Source organism: Rousettus aegyptiacus, unplaced genomic scaffold (genome assembly GCF_014176215.1).
Source record: "Rousettus aegyptiacus isolate mRouAeg1 unplaced genomic scaffold, mRouAeg1.p scaffold_m13_p_8, whole genome shotgun sequence".
Taxonomy (NCBI): domain Eukaryota; kingdom Metazoa; phylum Chordata; class Mammalia; order Chiroptera; family Pteropodidae; genus Rousettus; species Rousettus aegyptiacus.
Genome location: NW_023416311.1, coordinates 7656745 through 7670001, shown reverse-complemented (window position 1 = coordinate 7670001; position 13257 = coordinate 7656745). Strand labels below are relative to the sequence as shown.

Here is a 13257-nt window from a genome sequence, read left to right as displayed (position 1 = left end):
AGACATTTGGAAGCAGTCGAGAGGTTCCTTCAGCTGTCATTTCTCTTCAATGGTGTGGTCTCCTGGTCTGGATTTCTCGAGGGGATTTCAAGCAGCTAAAGTAGAAAGCCCTACTGGACCTCAAGCCCAAGATCCACCTCCAACGAAGACCTGTGCTTTGGGGAAACATAAACGTGGTGCTAAGGCATCATTAGCTCTTCTATCTGCCCCTCGGCTTGTTAGGACCCGTGAGAGAGGACGACACTCCCCCGCTGCTAACCAGTACTAGTGGGAGACAAGACACGGGCAAGGGCCAGCATCCGAGGGCCTCGTCTGCAGTTGGTGCCTCCATCAAATTTCACTTTGTGTATGAACAGCAGAGAGCTTTCCGAGCGTCTAGGTGGATATGGGTGTGAATGAGGACATGATAAGGAGTTTTTTTTTCATGAGGCATGTGGTTTCTGCAGTGCGTGAGAGCTCTGAGGCTGGGCATGGCTGCGGTGTTTGCGAAAGTGGGAAAATGACCGGTGGTGACCTACCGTTAAAAATTCTCCTGTTCTGTGGCCTGTGACGGTGTTTACTTCCTGTTGACATTGTTCGCATTTTGCAGAAACATTTTCTAGTTTGCCACCCTTCTAGGTTACCAAACCGTCAGAGTGCCTTTTTTTTTTTTTTTTTTAACTCCAGATGTGTTTTTCTGTGTCTTAATTCCATTTCACCAACCAGAAGATGGCGCTGTCGTGCTGGCAACCAGAGCACCCTTCCCTCTTCAAGTAAAACCTGTCCTCTAAATGCTTATTCATGCTAAGTCATGTGGACGGATTCAGCGCGCGGTGTTCGCAGCGGCCCCCCGCGCAGTGCGGCACCAGGCGGGCAACATGTTGACCCATTCGTAGGATCAAACCAGGGAAACCAGACGTGGGGGCCTTGGTTAGGTGTGTGCTCAGAGCCACCTTTGCACTCAGGGAGGAGTCAGGATGAAGATGTCTGTCAGTTGCTGTTTGTCCACTCTTCTCTGATTCGGTTTGAAGATTTATGAGTATAGACGAGAGACATTTCCATAGAGAAAAAAAAAAAGCATGCTTTCCTCGTCTCTTTTTGGGAAAGATCTGAGTACCTGGATTAAGTTTATAAGAAATAGTTCACGTCAGTGCTTAATTTCATGTTCAACTAGTTGAAATACCCAAGCGGTCTCTCAATTTATTTTAACCACTTGAAAGAAACCCAGATGGTAATGGTGGACTTGGGGTAAAATTGGCTGAGTGATCTTGGGTGCTCGACTTGACCTCTCTGAGCCCCAGCCGTAAAATGAATACGAGACACTCCGCTTTTCAGAGCTGCAGAGTACTGGCCCAGGTGATGTGAGTGATGTTTTCAGCACACCGCCTGGCGCCAGCTGCTCCATAGATGTTCACTTCTTTCCCCCGTCTGCATCTCACTCGCATTCAGAAATCCAGATGTTGAAATGACGTTACCAAATGGATGTTACGAAGAGTGCGTGTTGCTGCATCGTGGAATCCGCGAGTGTAAAGCTCTCGACGTGTCCCTCGTGCAGGGCCCTGTTGTTGCTGTACGTGACCTGCCATCAAAGTCTCCCGCCTGCACCTTTTGAACAAAGACCAGAACTGGTGCCACAGTGATTCTTAGCTCTCTCTCCTTTTTCTTTTTGGTGGCTTCCTGCACCTGGTCGTCATTCTAATTATTCTTAACCGTGCAGTCCGGGGTTTCCCTCAGAGCCCACTCAGGGGCCCCACCTCACCAGCTACTGCAGTAGCTTTCTGGCGTCTAGGTTAACGTTTGAGCAGGTTCACGAGTAGTATGAGGGTTCTGCAGACACAGAGACGTTCGTAAGATTGCAGTAAGGTCAGTAGACGGATATAGTCTCAGACCCAGGGCGGGAAACTGGTTTGGGAATGGTCTTGAAAATACAGTCACCTACTCATTAACATTTTCTCGCAGCCTCAAAATCAGTACTCACGGAGCTCTCGTGGTCATTCACAGACATGCACAGAGTGATGATTTGGTTCTCCCGATGCATGTGTTCCCCAGTTGAGGGGGAACAAGGCGACATTCTGCCTTTTTGTTGCAGGTCTCACACTGCAAACACATGTTCTTTTCAGTCTACTATGGCTGCGATTTTTACATTTCTGTGCTCTTTTGGGTGATTTTGCTGTTAAAAACGTCCCCCAACTAAGCAAAAGGAGACTGTGATGTGCCTTGTGGAGGTAAGGTCTCTTTAAACTGAAGCACATATAAAAGAAGAGTATTGGGTTATGAAAATGCTGTGTCCAAAGGCTTGTAGGACCCTAACCCTGGTTTTCTCCTAGAAGCAGTGTGGTCAGTGCTTGTGGAGACTTAATAGACCAGAACTACAGGAAAAATGAGATTTGAGACTTGACTCTGTTTCTTTCTCCTCCAGGTGGTCCCTCTTAGAGCCCCTAGGGAATAGGATTTCTGGGCTGCTTGCTCTTGATTTGTTTTGCAAGAAGAGGTCCCTCTCTCAGGGTTCAGGAGGGTTGGCCTGGCTCTTGCCGGGTAGGAGCATTGCCGTGGAAACGGGCTTGCTGCAGGGCGCAGCCTGCCCTGGCCAGCAGGTGGCTCAGACACCAGCTGGCACCCTGACCTGAGCCGCCTCCAAGTGCTGGATAATTAGGTGAATGGAGACCCAGGATCTCCACCAGGCGAGATGAGTACAGTGAGCCGTATAGTCAGTTTATTGTGACTCTGGTCCTTTTTTCTTGTTATAGTTGTGTAGCTAGAGGATTGAGGTTAGTTAAATTCAGTTGCATGTCCAACACCTGTTCTGCGGCTAGAATTCCTACAGCTGTTGAACTTGACTCTAATTGAAGGTGATGTGCTCTTTATTTCTTCTTTTTCTCCATCCTTCATTTCTGCCCACGAATCCTCTTACTGTGGACTTCCACCACGTCTTTGCTGCTGTGTGGTGAGAAGGCCAGCGTGGGTTTGTTTACCTCGCCGGCCTCTCCCGTTAGGCTGCATTTTAATAAGCACCCTTGGCCCCTTTAGAAAAGAAGGGGCTTTAGCTGGGAGGAGAGTAAAAAGCAGGGGAAGGCTCGCTTCATTCTTACGGCAGATACTTGGACAAAGTAACACGTGGCTAATTTAGTTGAATTCGAAGCGAGAACACTGGATGCCCCGTTGTGCAGTCTTTCCTTTCACCTCTGTTCACGTGACACGTAGTCCAGTCTTTTCCTAGTGGAGCAGCTCTGACCTGTCATTCGGCATGTGGCCGGTAGTTGGGGGAGGCTGCAGTAAGCATGGCGGACATGCCGAGCGGGACCATCCTGTGCCCGCACGGACCCCGCAGCTGGCACGCCGCCGCCTTCACTCACCCGCTTGGAAGCGTGTTCCACGGACACAGCCGCACGACTGTCATGTGCATGGTGGTGGGGGGGGGGGTTTTGCGCGCTCTGCCTCAGTCTGAGGATGCTCGGGTGCCCCGCCTCGCCGTCTCGGAGGGGTTGTCCCTTTTGTGACCGCAGCACTGAGGGGACTGTATCAGCATTGAGCACTGAGGCTGACATCTTGGGCAACTTCAAACCAGGCCTCCTGCGCTTTTCCAGACGCATCCTTATCTTTCAGATGGGAGGGGCTGTCTGTTTCATTTCTGGCAGGGAACAGCCTTGATCCTTCGGTGCGTTTACTGCCTCATCTGTAGAGAGTCACAGTGAGTGCAAGTGTCATAGGAACTTAATCTGGAGGTCTTTCTCAGAGCTCTTCATACTGACATTCCATAGCAAGGATATCTTCAAATACGCTGGATAACTTCAAATAGGCACAAGCAAGGAAATACTTCATTTACCCCCATGGGTTTTTTTATTTCTTTGTGTTTTTGTTTTTAGTAGTGCTGTTCTGGAAAGTATCATAGATCGGCTTAAAATCTGTCATTGTTTAAATTCTCCTTTTTCTCCTTTACATGACTTACATCTTCTTCCTCCCTATTACATATACTGTGCTGAGTTATATTTAAAAGGGAGATTCATTTTGATGTACAAATGAAGAGTTTCATTTTATATCTATATCTGTGTGTGTATAAAATGCTGCCATGATATCTAGTGATAGAAAGATTTAAAGGATCTGAATGAGGAAAGACCCACATAAAAACCACGGGCAGGATCTGAATGTTGATGTTAACTCCTTGGAGAAATTTTTACAAGCAGTTGATACTCAGTTTTAATATTGCTTCAGAGACATTTTAACTGAATAATGTTTGGGAAGTTATGTGTAAGTAGAGATAAAATGTTTTCAGTAAAGTATTTGAAGTAAGTTTAAAGACTTGCCTCTAAATTTTCGTTAGATTTCTAAATTGGGTAAAGGGAACTGCTTCCCTCCGAGTCCTTCCCCCCCCCTTCAATGCTCATAAGCATTTTGAAAAGTGATTATGTTAGAGCTCGATCTTTGTCTTCTTATCTTGACAAATCGAATACTCTTAATGCTGCAGTTTAGCAGCAGCAGCAGAACAACAGCTGCCCTCAGGAGTGAAGATCTTTCTTCATAACTCACGTTTGGACAGGAGAGTGTACCTGGTGATGAATCTTGATTATCCGCTCCGCCAGGGATGGACCCGGCATGGTAATGTGCTGGTCTGCCTTCAGGCCTCCGCTCTTCTCTGAGAGCTTACTGATAAGGAAAACAAAACAAAACAAAACGAAGAATTTATAACTAGGTAGTTGCCTTGGGAAGCAACAGCTCTTGAAATGTCGCTGAGTGTCTTATGCTCAGAAAAAAGAATTTTAATAAAACTCACAGGTTATCAACCTGTGACAATCAACTACTTCTGTTGTTTCTAAGCTGCTCTCTCGCCCCATGACTTAGTCCTTTACCTCCCTAATCCTTGCATCACTCCTGGGAGACACTCGGGGCCAAGGTTTTGTTTTCCTCACGGGCTGAGCTGCTTTGATATTGTCGTAATCGTTCCATATTCTACATAAATGTTTAGTCTTCCCTGCATCAGCTCACTGCCTAGATGTGTACAGTATTCATTTTAGGTTAGTGGGAGGATAGACATCTCCGTGCTCAGAGAAGTGGGGCAGAGTGTAGACTGTTCACATTTCTGGTCCCCACCATAGCGTTAGAGAGTGTGGTTCAGATGGGCATGGCATCTGTTGCTTTATGACCTATTCAGTTTTTACAAATATTCCAAGTTCGAAAGGAAAGTACAATTCCCTTTTTGGGATTGTAGGGTTCTAGATGTCCAGCAGATCAAGCTGGTTAAATATGCGGTTCTCATCTTTTATGTATTTACTAATTCTTTTTATTCACTTAATCAATTTATAATTGGAATATTTTTTTTAAAAGCTCCTACTGTAGTATTGAAATTATTGGTTTTTCCTTGTAATTCCGTCCGTTTTTGTTCAGCTGGTTTAATGCTGTTGTTCTAATTAGTGGTTTGTTGTTTTGTGTTTGCCTTGAACCCAGTTTTTGTCTGACATAACTTAATTATACCAAGCTTTTCCTTTTTTGGTTAATATTTGCCTCAAACATCTCTTTTCATCCTCTTCCTTTCAACTTTTCCGAGTCGCTTCAGATGCAGCTCTTTGTGAATAGTATCTAGATGCCAGTTTGCTTTTCCTCAGTCTGAGAATCTGTCTTTGAAATGTTCAATTTGGTCACTTTATCTTTAGTACTTACTATTTCTTTTTTTCTTAACACTCACTGGTAGAGAGCAAGGTGAGGTGCGATTTCTCATACAGACTCTTCCCACCCAGTGCCTTAGGCGAGCGCAGGCAGGACTCACAAGGTCGCCGAGTCTCAGGCCCGCTGGCGAGTTCTTAATCCCGTCCTTCCCTCCTGAGAGGACTGCTCTTGTGTGCGCTCAGCTTTGTGCGGGGCTCTCGGTCCGGCCCCCTCTCCCACACGGGCCTCTGTGGCTTCTGGACGTTGCGGCCTGCACCCAGGTCTTACTCCCCCACCGCCCTACCCCCTGCCCTCTCCTGCTCCTAATCCCTGCCTTTAAGTCCTCTCTCCTTTCTGACACCTGAGGATTTCCTTTCCTTTCCTTTAAACCCAGTTGTACAGTTTTTGAAATAAAGGGCTAATTGCCTTTCCCTACCGCTCCTGTGCATTTCCAGTGGTAGGAAACTCCGCATCTCTGCGAGAGCTCAGCCTGCCTCCTCACCTGCCCCCCAATTCTGTTTGTCTCTCAATACGGCGTAAGTGACGTCTGTGACTAAAAATCCTTCTGGAGTGTTATTGTTGGGCTTTTCTGGTTTTTACACACTGGACCACTTTTACTTTTGACTTAGCTCCTTCGTCATAATATTTAACAAGTGTTTCAAATGGAGAAGAACACTGTTTCTCTGTTGGTGTGACCCGATGTTCATTTGCTGACGTGTGACCATCCAGATTTTACCACACGTCAGATGTGTGCCAGGCCGGAGGACGAGGGGAGAGAATCTGCAGGCCATCGGGTGTTTTCCACAACCCTGGTTCACTTTCAGAAAACAGCTGCAAAAGCTTGAGGATATGTTTGCTCATTTTTTTTTTTTTTTCTGCTTGAACTCCTCATCTCCAAGAGTGTGAAGTTCCTAGGGAAGCAAAGTCTTGTCTCGATCTTAGAGATACCCAGGCCTCACTTAATTCTTCTGGGGGGGAAAATAACCGAGAGGAACTTAGTCTATTGTGTGTCAAGTGCTTTGTTGCACTTTGTTTTTCATACGAAAAAGAAAGGGAATTTGCAGGTTTGCAAAAGTGTGTCATTACAGCAGCCCGAAAGAGCTGAAAACGTGGCAAAAGCGGAAATGAGGTTCTGACAAATCTTGTACCTTAGTGACGCCGTTTGGGGACTAGAATACCAAAGGGTAACGCATTGTGACACAGTCACCGGAGGGGGGACTCGATGGCAGCTTGAGCGAACTCTGGTCATCTCTCCGAGGGGTGTGGGAGAGGGGAGGGGGGACCCTCCTCTGGTCTGGTTGTTGGTCTGGTTGAATTTTTTTTATTGTGGAAAGCTTTTCAAGGTAACCAAAGAAGACAGAAGAATGTAATGATTTCCCCGTGCGCTCACTCCCTCCCCCTCAGCCACTGTGGCGGCCGGCCCTGCTCCATCTCTCCCAATATCCGGGTACTCTCCCTCTCCGTTTCATTTCACAGCATAATCTGGGCACCATGTGATACTCACTGCTAGATATTTCAGTGCGTGTCTCCTAAAGACACTCTTTTTTTTAAAAAAAAAATATATAGTCACAATACTATTATTGCTCTTAAAAAAACAAGAACCCCTTAACATCATGCAGGAATTCACTAACTATTAAAATTTCCAGTTTTCACAAGTGCCATGAGTTTTTCGTTTGAGTCACGTTTCGTGTAAGGGCCAGACACCGTGATTATAGAAATGTCTAATATGCCTGTTAATCTGTAGGTCTCTCTTTCTCTCATTAGTTGAAGAAACAGGGTCATTGGTCCTGTAGTTCCCTGCAGCCCTGATTTTACTGGTTTTATCCCTTGGGTTGTTTTCTGTATTGTCCCATCCTCTTGCGTAACCTAGATCCGTTATTTCACTAGAGGTGGCAGTATAATGGTTTTGTAATTCTAGCATTCCCTTTTATTTGTTGGACTACATCTATAAAGAGAAACTCACTTCTCTGGGGTTTGCAGTTGGTATAGGAAAAGCAGAATATAGATTGAATTCTTTCTCTTCATTTACTGCTTTTTAGCAGAGCGAGTAGATTTACTAGAATTCTCCTATGATGACGTCAGGTAGTTGTTTTGCGTTACTGTCGTGACCTCATGGACATAATGGCACATAAGCATCCACAGCATGATTCAGTCAGTTGCGGTTTTGACCCTTGCTAATGATCTCGCTGGCCCAGCCTCTTTAGGTTAGCCAGGTTCTTTTGACTTGCCCTGTAATATGACATGATGGCTCAGGCTCATCTAGAACATGTTCTGCCCCGGACCTGAAATCAGTACTTCTCCAAGGTGCTCTGGTTACTTTTTATGGAAAATGGTGTTTCAGGACCACAGTCCGTGTGGCTAGTGCCTATGGAACTGGGCCGGTCATTGTCACTGAGCCATTACCGTAGAGAGAACTACGAAAATTTCCTTTCTGTCTCTCTCTCCCTCTCTCTCTCTTTCTTTTCCTCTTCTTTCCTTCCTCCCTCCCTTTCCTTCTCTCTCTCCTCCGTTCCTCCCTCCCTTCCCTCTCGTTTCTTTCCCTTACTTCCCTTTCCTTTCCCTTCCCCTTCCCTTCCTTCCTTCTTCCTGATAAAAATACATCATGAGTTCAGACTGGTATCGACATCAGGCCCACAGGTTTTTACTCGACCTCTTCTATCTTACGTATACTGTATCCTCTTTCTCTCACACCAAGAATCCTGGTTCTCAGTGATACTAAGAATGGTAGAAATAGAGTATCATACAATTTTTCATTTGCTTTGTCCCGTGATATATATGCAGCAGTCTCAGAATAATGCAGCCAATGCAGGCACCACCAGTATGATAATTGAAAACAGTTTAAGATTGTTCGCAGTTCCTTTTGGCTCAGGGCATCCTCTCCTTGAGGACACACAGTCCGATCGCTGTTTTATAAAGCTTTTTAGATTAGTTCCCTCTCTGTGTTTACGTCGTCAGCTGGATGTATTTAGAGTCATTTGTTTTCTTTTATTTTCAGTTCTTAGTGATCGTTTTAAAAATTATAATCATTCTGTATTTATTTGAAATTTTATCGCAGTTCTGAAGTCAAAGGTAACAAGCAAGGTATACCTGTAACAATACAGGTATACTGTATTCAGAAACATCTGGTTTTTATCCAAATCTCTTCCATCCTGTTCTCTCTCTCCCCCTCATAAGTAACTATTAAAAAGTTTGTGCTTTATCTTTCTATTGTTTTTTTTAATACAAACAGGTAAGTATATATATTTATATTTTCTTATTTCCTAGACAAATTGTAATCTCCTAAATTTATTTTTTCCCCCACTTTGCGCATTTCATTTCACAAGATACCCAGGAGCGTAACACAATACTAGTACAGCATAGTGTTGGTTTTGCTTTGCTACCCAATCCGAAATTTTTTTCTTTTAATAGCCGAATTTGAGCTCATTAAATTTATTCATATAACTGGTATGTTTGGCCTTGAATATGTCATTGTTTTCTGTTACATATGTGTATACACAGGTTTTATATATGAATGGTCTTTCCCTGTACGGTCTGTTTTATTCTCTCTCCCCTTTAGTTAGTATGTTTTTGGTTTTGTTTATTCTAATACCGTTGTGTAATACCTTAGCCACCCCCTTTTGGTCATTGTCCATTAGCCTCCTCTGTTTGCATTGTGTTTATTAACACATCTTTGGCCAAAGCAGATCACATGCCAATCTTAGGTTCTAGAGGAGCAGTAAATCCAGTGCACCTCTTGCCGGGAAGAGCTGAAAAGTCACACCGCGAAGGTTGCACGTAAAGAGAAGGAAGAATCTTGGGCCATTTTACAGTCTGCTGCCACTAACATTATGTAGTATGTTAATCTTATCTATTTTTAGTTATTGTCTACTGGTTTCTTACCGAAATTAGCTAATAATCTCATTTCCGCTGCCTTCTCTCCCCTCCGCATTTGATTTGAAGAAATGGCCTTTTACTCGGCGTTACTGACTGTCAGGAAGGCCGCACGGCCCATTCACTCTTCCTTCTGCCCTCCCGTTCTCCTCTCCTTGTTGTAGTAACTGTGCCGTATCGACATTGTCAGAGCAGACAATGCACTATATTCGCTCTCTTACAGCCATTATTTAGTGTTAGTTTTACAGGTCAATTCATGTACACAGACTGGTCACTGTCAGTACCTATGACGATGTTTTTTTCCCTGTCACTTTGGTTGTCCAAAGCTTATCCTCTAGTATACTTTTTAGGAAGTCGTGGAAAATGCTCCTGGAATTCTTGCATGTTAGTTTTGTTTGGAGTCTTTACACTTGAAAGTCAGTTTGGCTAGATACACATTTTTATATAAAAGAAGATTGGTTCAAATATTCTTTCCTTCAGTATTTTAAATATAGTATTTATTCCATTTTCTTTTGGCTCGAAGTGCTTTTCTCAAAGTGTTATAGCAATCTGATTTTTTTACCCCTCTTCCAAGTGACTTGCTCTTTTTGACTGGAGGCTCAAGAAAAGATTTTGTTAGCTTTAAAGTTTGCTGGTTTTAGTAGAATATGTCTTCAGGCTAGTTGTTTTGGATCAATTTTCCCAGGTACGTGGTGAGCGTTTTCAGTGTACAATATTGATCTTTTTGTTGTTGTTGTTACTTTAGCAAAGTTGTCTTGAATTATAATTTTCAGTATTGTTCTATTCCATTGCTTTTTCTATGAGAACAACTATTATATGTACTTGGATCTTGTTCGCCAATCTTTTGTCACTGTCTTTCAAATAATTTTTAATCTCTTTATTTCTTCGTGGTTTTAAAACTCCTCCTTTTCATCTTCTCTCTTAAGGCATATCGCATTTATTCATTCTTCTTTCTAATTTGGTCCTCATTTGTAAAATTCTTTTTTGAGTTCTGACGTTTTCTTGAGCACTGTCACCTCATTTCTGAGTCCTTCTGATTTGGTTCTCTCATATCAATCTCTTAATATTTTTTGTTCGTTTCAAAATATTAGTTGCTGTTTTCAACTCTTTATAGATATGTCTTTTGGGCATGCTTTCATTGGCCATATAGGTAATTTTTCTCTGTGGGATTTGAAAATAGTCTTCTGTTTGTCATGTGTCTGCATTTTCTTTTCCTTTTTAAATTATTTTCACGATCATAGATTTGAGCTTACTCGTCAACCCCAGTGATTTAACGGCAATGCACCGTGTCTTAGAATTTGCTACCCGAGGTGAATTAAAGCCATTTCATATTTACTTTGGGGACATTGTTTTCAAAAGAAGTTAGTATCTCCAAGTACATAGGTTGAAGTTATGTAAGAAACGCTCGTGGCTGAGACACAAGAGCACGTATATGTTTTAGAATTTGACAAGCACAGTGACAAGGCCATGTTGAGTTGGAGGGGATACTAAGGAACAGGTAAGTGTTGATTTGGGACACATGTAAAGACATTGGTTCCGTGAGCTATGTAGTCTGTTATTATCAGCAGAAGTTATCCGATGACAGCAGCTTCACTTTGGCACATGTGGTAATTAGCAGCTTAACCTTATGTAGCTTTCGTGAGGCATCTCATTTATACACGATGTCATTACCGAGTGCCCACTACGTGGGAACTGCTTGTCCCGGGCATCTCCCTGCTGCGGGCCTTTTCACTGGCCACTCTCTCCACTTGGAATGATCTGGCCCCAGATATTTCGTGAGTCACTCTCCTGCACCTTAGCTCTGTCCAACCACTGTTCAAAATTTCTTCGCCTGACCACTCCATTTAAAAGTAACTCTTCCTTCCACAGCCCCTTCCTTGTCTTACTGTTCTCCAAAATACTGTGGTGGCTCGATTTTCCCTTCTGTGTATCCCGTCTCCCCATGTCTGTTTCTTCTTATTAGAATCTAAGGTCCACGATGTATCCCTGGTGGCATTCAGCCCTTGAATGAATGAATGAATGAATGAATGCATATGTGCTGGGCACTGAGCTAGGTGCTGAGGATACAGCGGTGAGCAACAGGCGCCCTGCCCGCCTGGCATTGATAGTCCAGTGCGAGAGACAGAAATTAGTCAGATAAAATGCGGAAAGTGCTATATGCAGAACAGGGGAAACGGAGCTCGTCTAGGGCAGTCAGGGTGGGATTCCCTGAGAAAAAGAGGTTTGAGCCGGGAGTGAAAGAATGGTGAGCTTCGCGACCGTGGTAGGGAGTGTTCCGGGAAGATGGAGCAGCTTTTCCAAGCCTCAGTGGCAAGAGGGAGCGAGACTGGCACATTTGGTTAAACAAACCAGTGAAAGGCCAGTGCTGTGAGGGAAAGAGAGGTGAGCGCGGAAGCCGGGCCGGGCCCAGTCGCATGGAGCCCGTGGGCCACGTTGCAGATTTTGTGCTGGGTGAACAATCTAAAAATTAGTACCGGTCACAGCCACATAGGTTGGGTCACACTCAGATAATATGGTAAATCACAATATATATATAATACATACAAGATTTTACAGGATATCCATCATGGAACTGTAATAATTAATGATGGAATTGATTCCTCGTGGCCTCCAAATTGTTCTCTCAGAGAAATTTTGAGAGATCTCAGATAAAATGAACATGTGTATAATAGTCATATGTGTTATATATTAGCAGGGTCACAGTACTGTAATGGTTTTGTTTTTGATAGCATATTTTATTGGCCGAAGCTCTAAAAGTATTTTCAAAGTACTCCTGGAGGAGAAGCATTTATGTTGGTTGTGATTTTTTTTTTTTTAAAGAAAGAAAAAATCTTTAAAATGTACAAGATGACCACTTTTGTTGCTAGTTTCACTTGGAAAGGTCAAGTTTTATAGAAGTATGTGGGGAAAAAAAACTATCAGAGGCAATAAAACACAGTAGACAGAGGCCTTTTTGGAATTCCTTAGGCCTCACTTTGATTTCTGAAGCCTGTTCTCACGAGCTGTGTGACGTTGGCCAGTTATGTATCCAGGCTTTCTGAGTGTAAAACGAAGCTGAAATAGTTCTTTGCTCATTCTTCTGTAGCAGGTCAGTGAGCCTCAGCCTCATAGAGGCTCTATTTGCAGTAGCTTCTTTGTCGTAGGCCTCCCAGGAGCAGTGAGGATGAATGAGATGGTTATAAGTAGCATAGGCCTAGCACTTAGGAGTCGCTCACTTAAAATGGCAGCTCTTACCTACAGAATAGAAAATAAAATGATTTGTCTTGCTGAGCTTTGAACACAATTTTAATGAACGTCTTCCAGAAAGAGAAAAGAAAGCCACTTCTTTTTATACCCTAAAGGCTTTTCAGAATTACTTTTTAGATGCCTTTTACCATTTAGGTACATGGATCTCAACATGAATCTGTTAAATACAGGCTGCAGAGGAGAGCCAAAGATGTCTGTCTCAGTCTCATATTTTTGTCATGATTTCAGCACATTGATTCAAGCTTATGTGTGATGTATTATTAGCTACCCTTTCTGACTAGTGTTGGAATTCATCTGCTGCTTGAGTACTTCCCAAGTAATTTTTTTTTTAAATCAACTATCAAATAGGATGTGGATTGGGGTCTTCTCAGCAGTTGGAATAGATTTGTATTCGTATGTCAAGACTTTCCCTTTTTTTTTTGTGAACAACAGCATTTATTTCTGAGCAGGTTGTTACGGGTGCCAGGGTATAGATGGTGTCCCTAGAACAGGCCAGGTGATCTCATCCTTGACCTTTAGAAGATG

At 43.5% G+C, this 13257-nt stretch overlaps 1 protein-coding gene across 2 annotated transcripts in view; it reads left to right on the top strand.

Annotated features, from left to right (window-relative positions):
• Positions 1-13257, top strand: part of PARN (poly(A)-specific ribonuclease) — a 137079-nt gene that overhangs the window by 65493 nt on the left and 58329 nt on the right. The gene's annotated exons all lie outside the window — the stretch shown is intronic.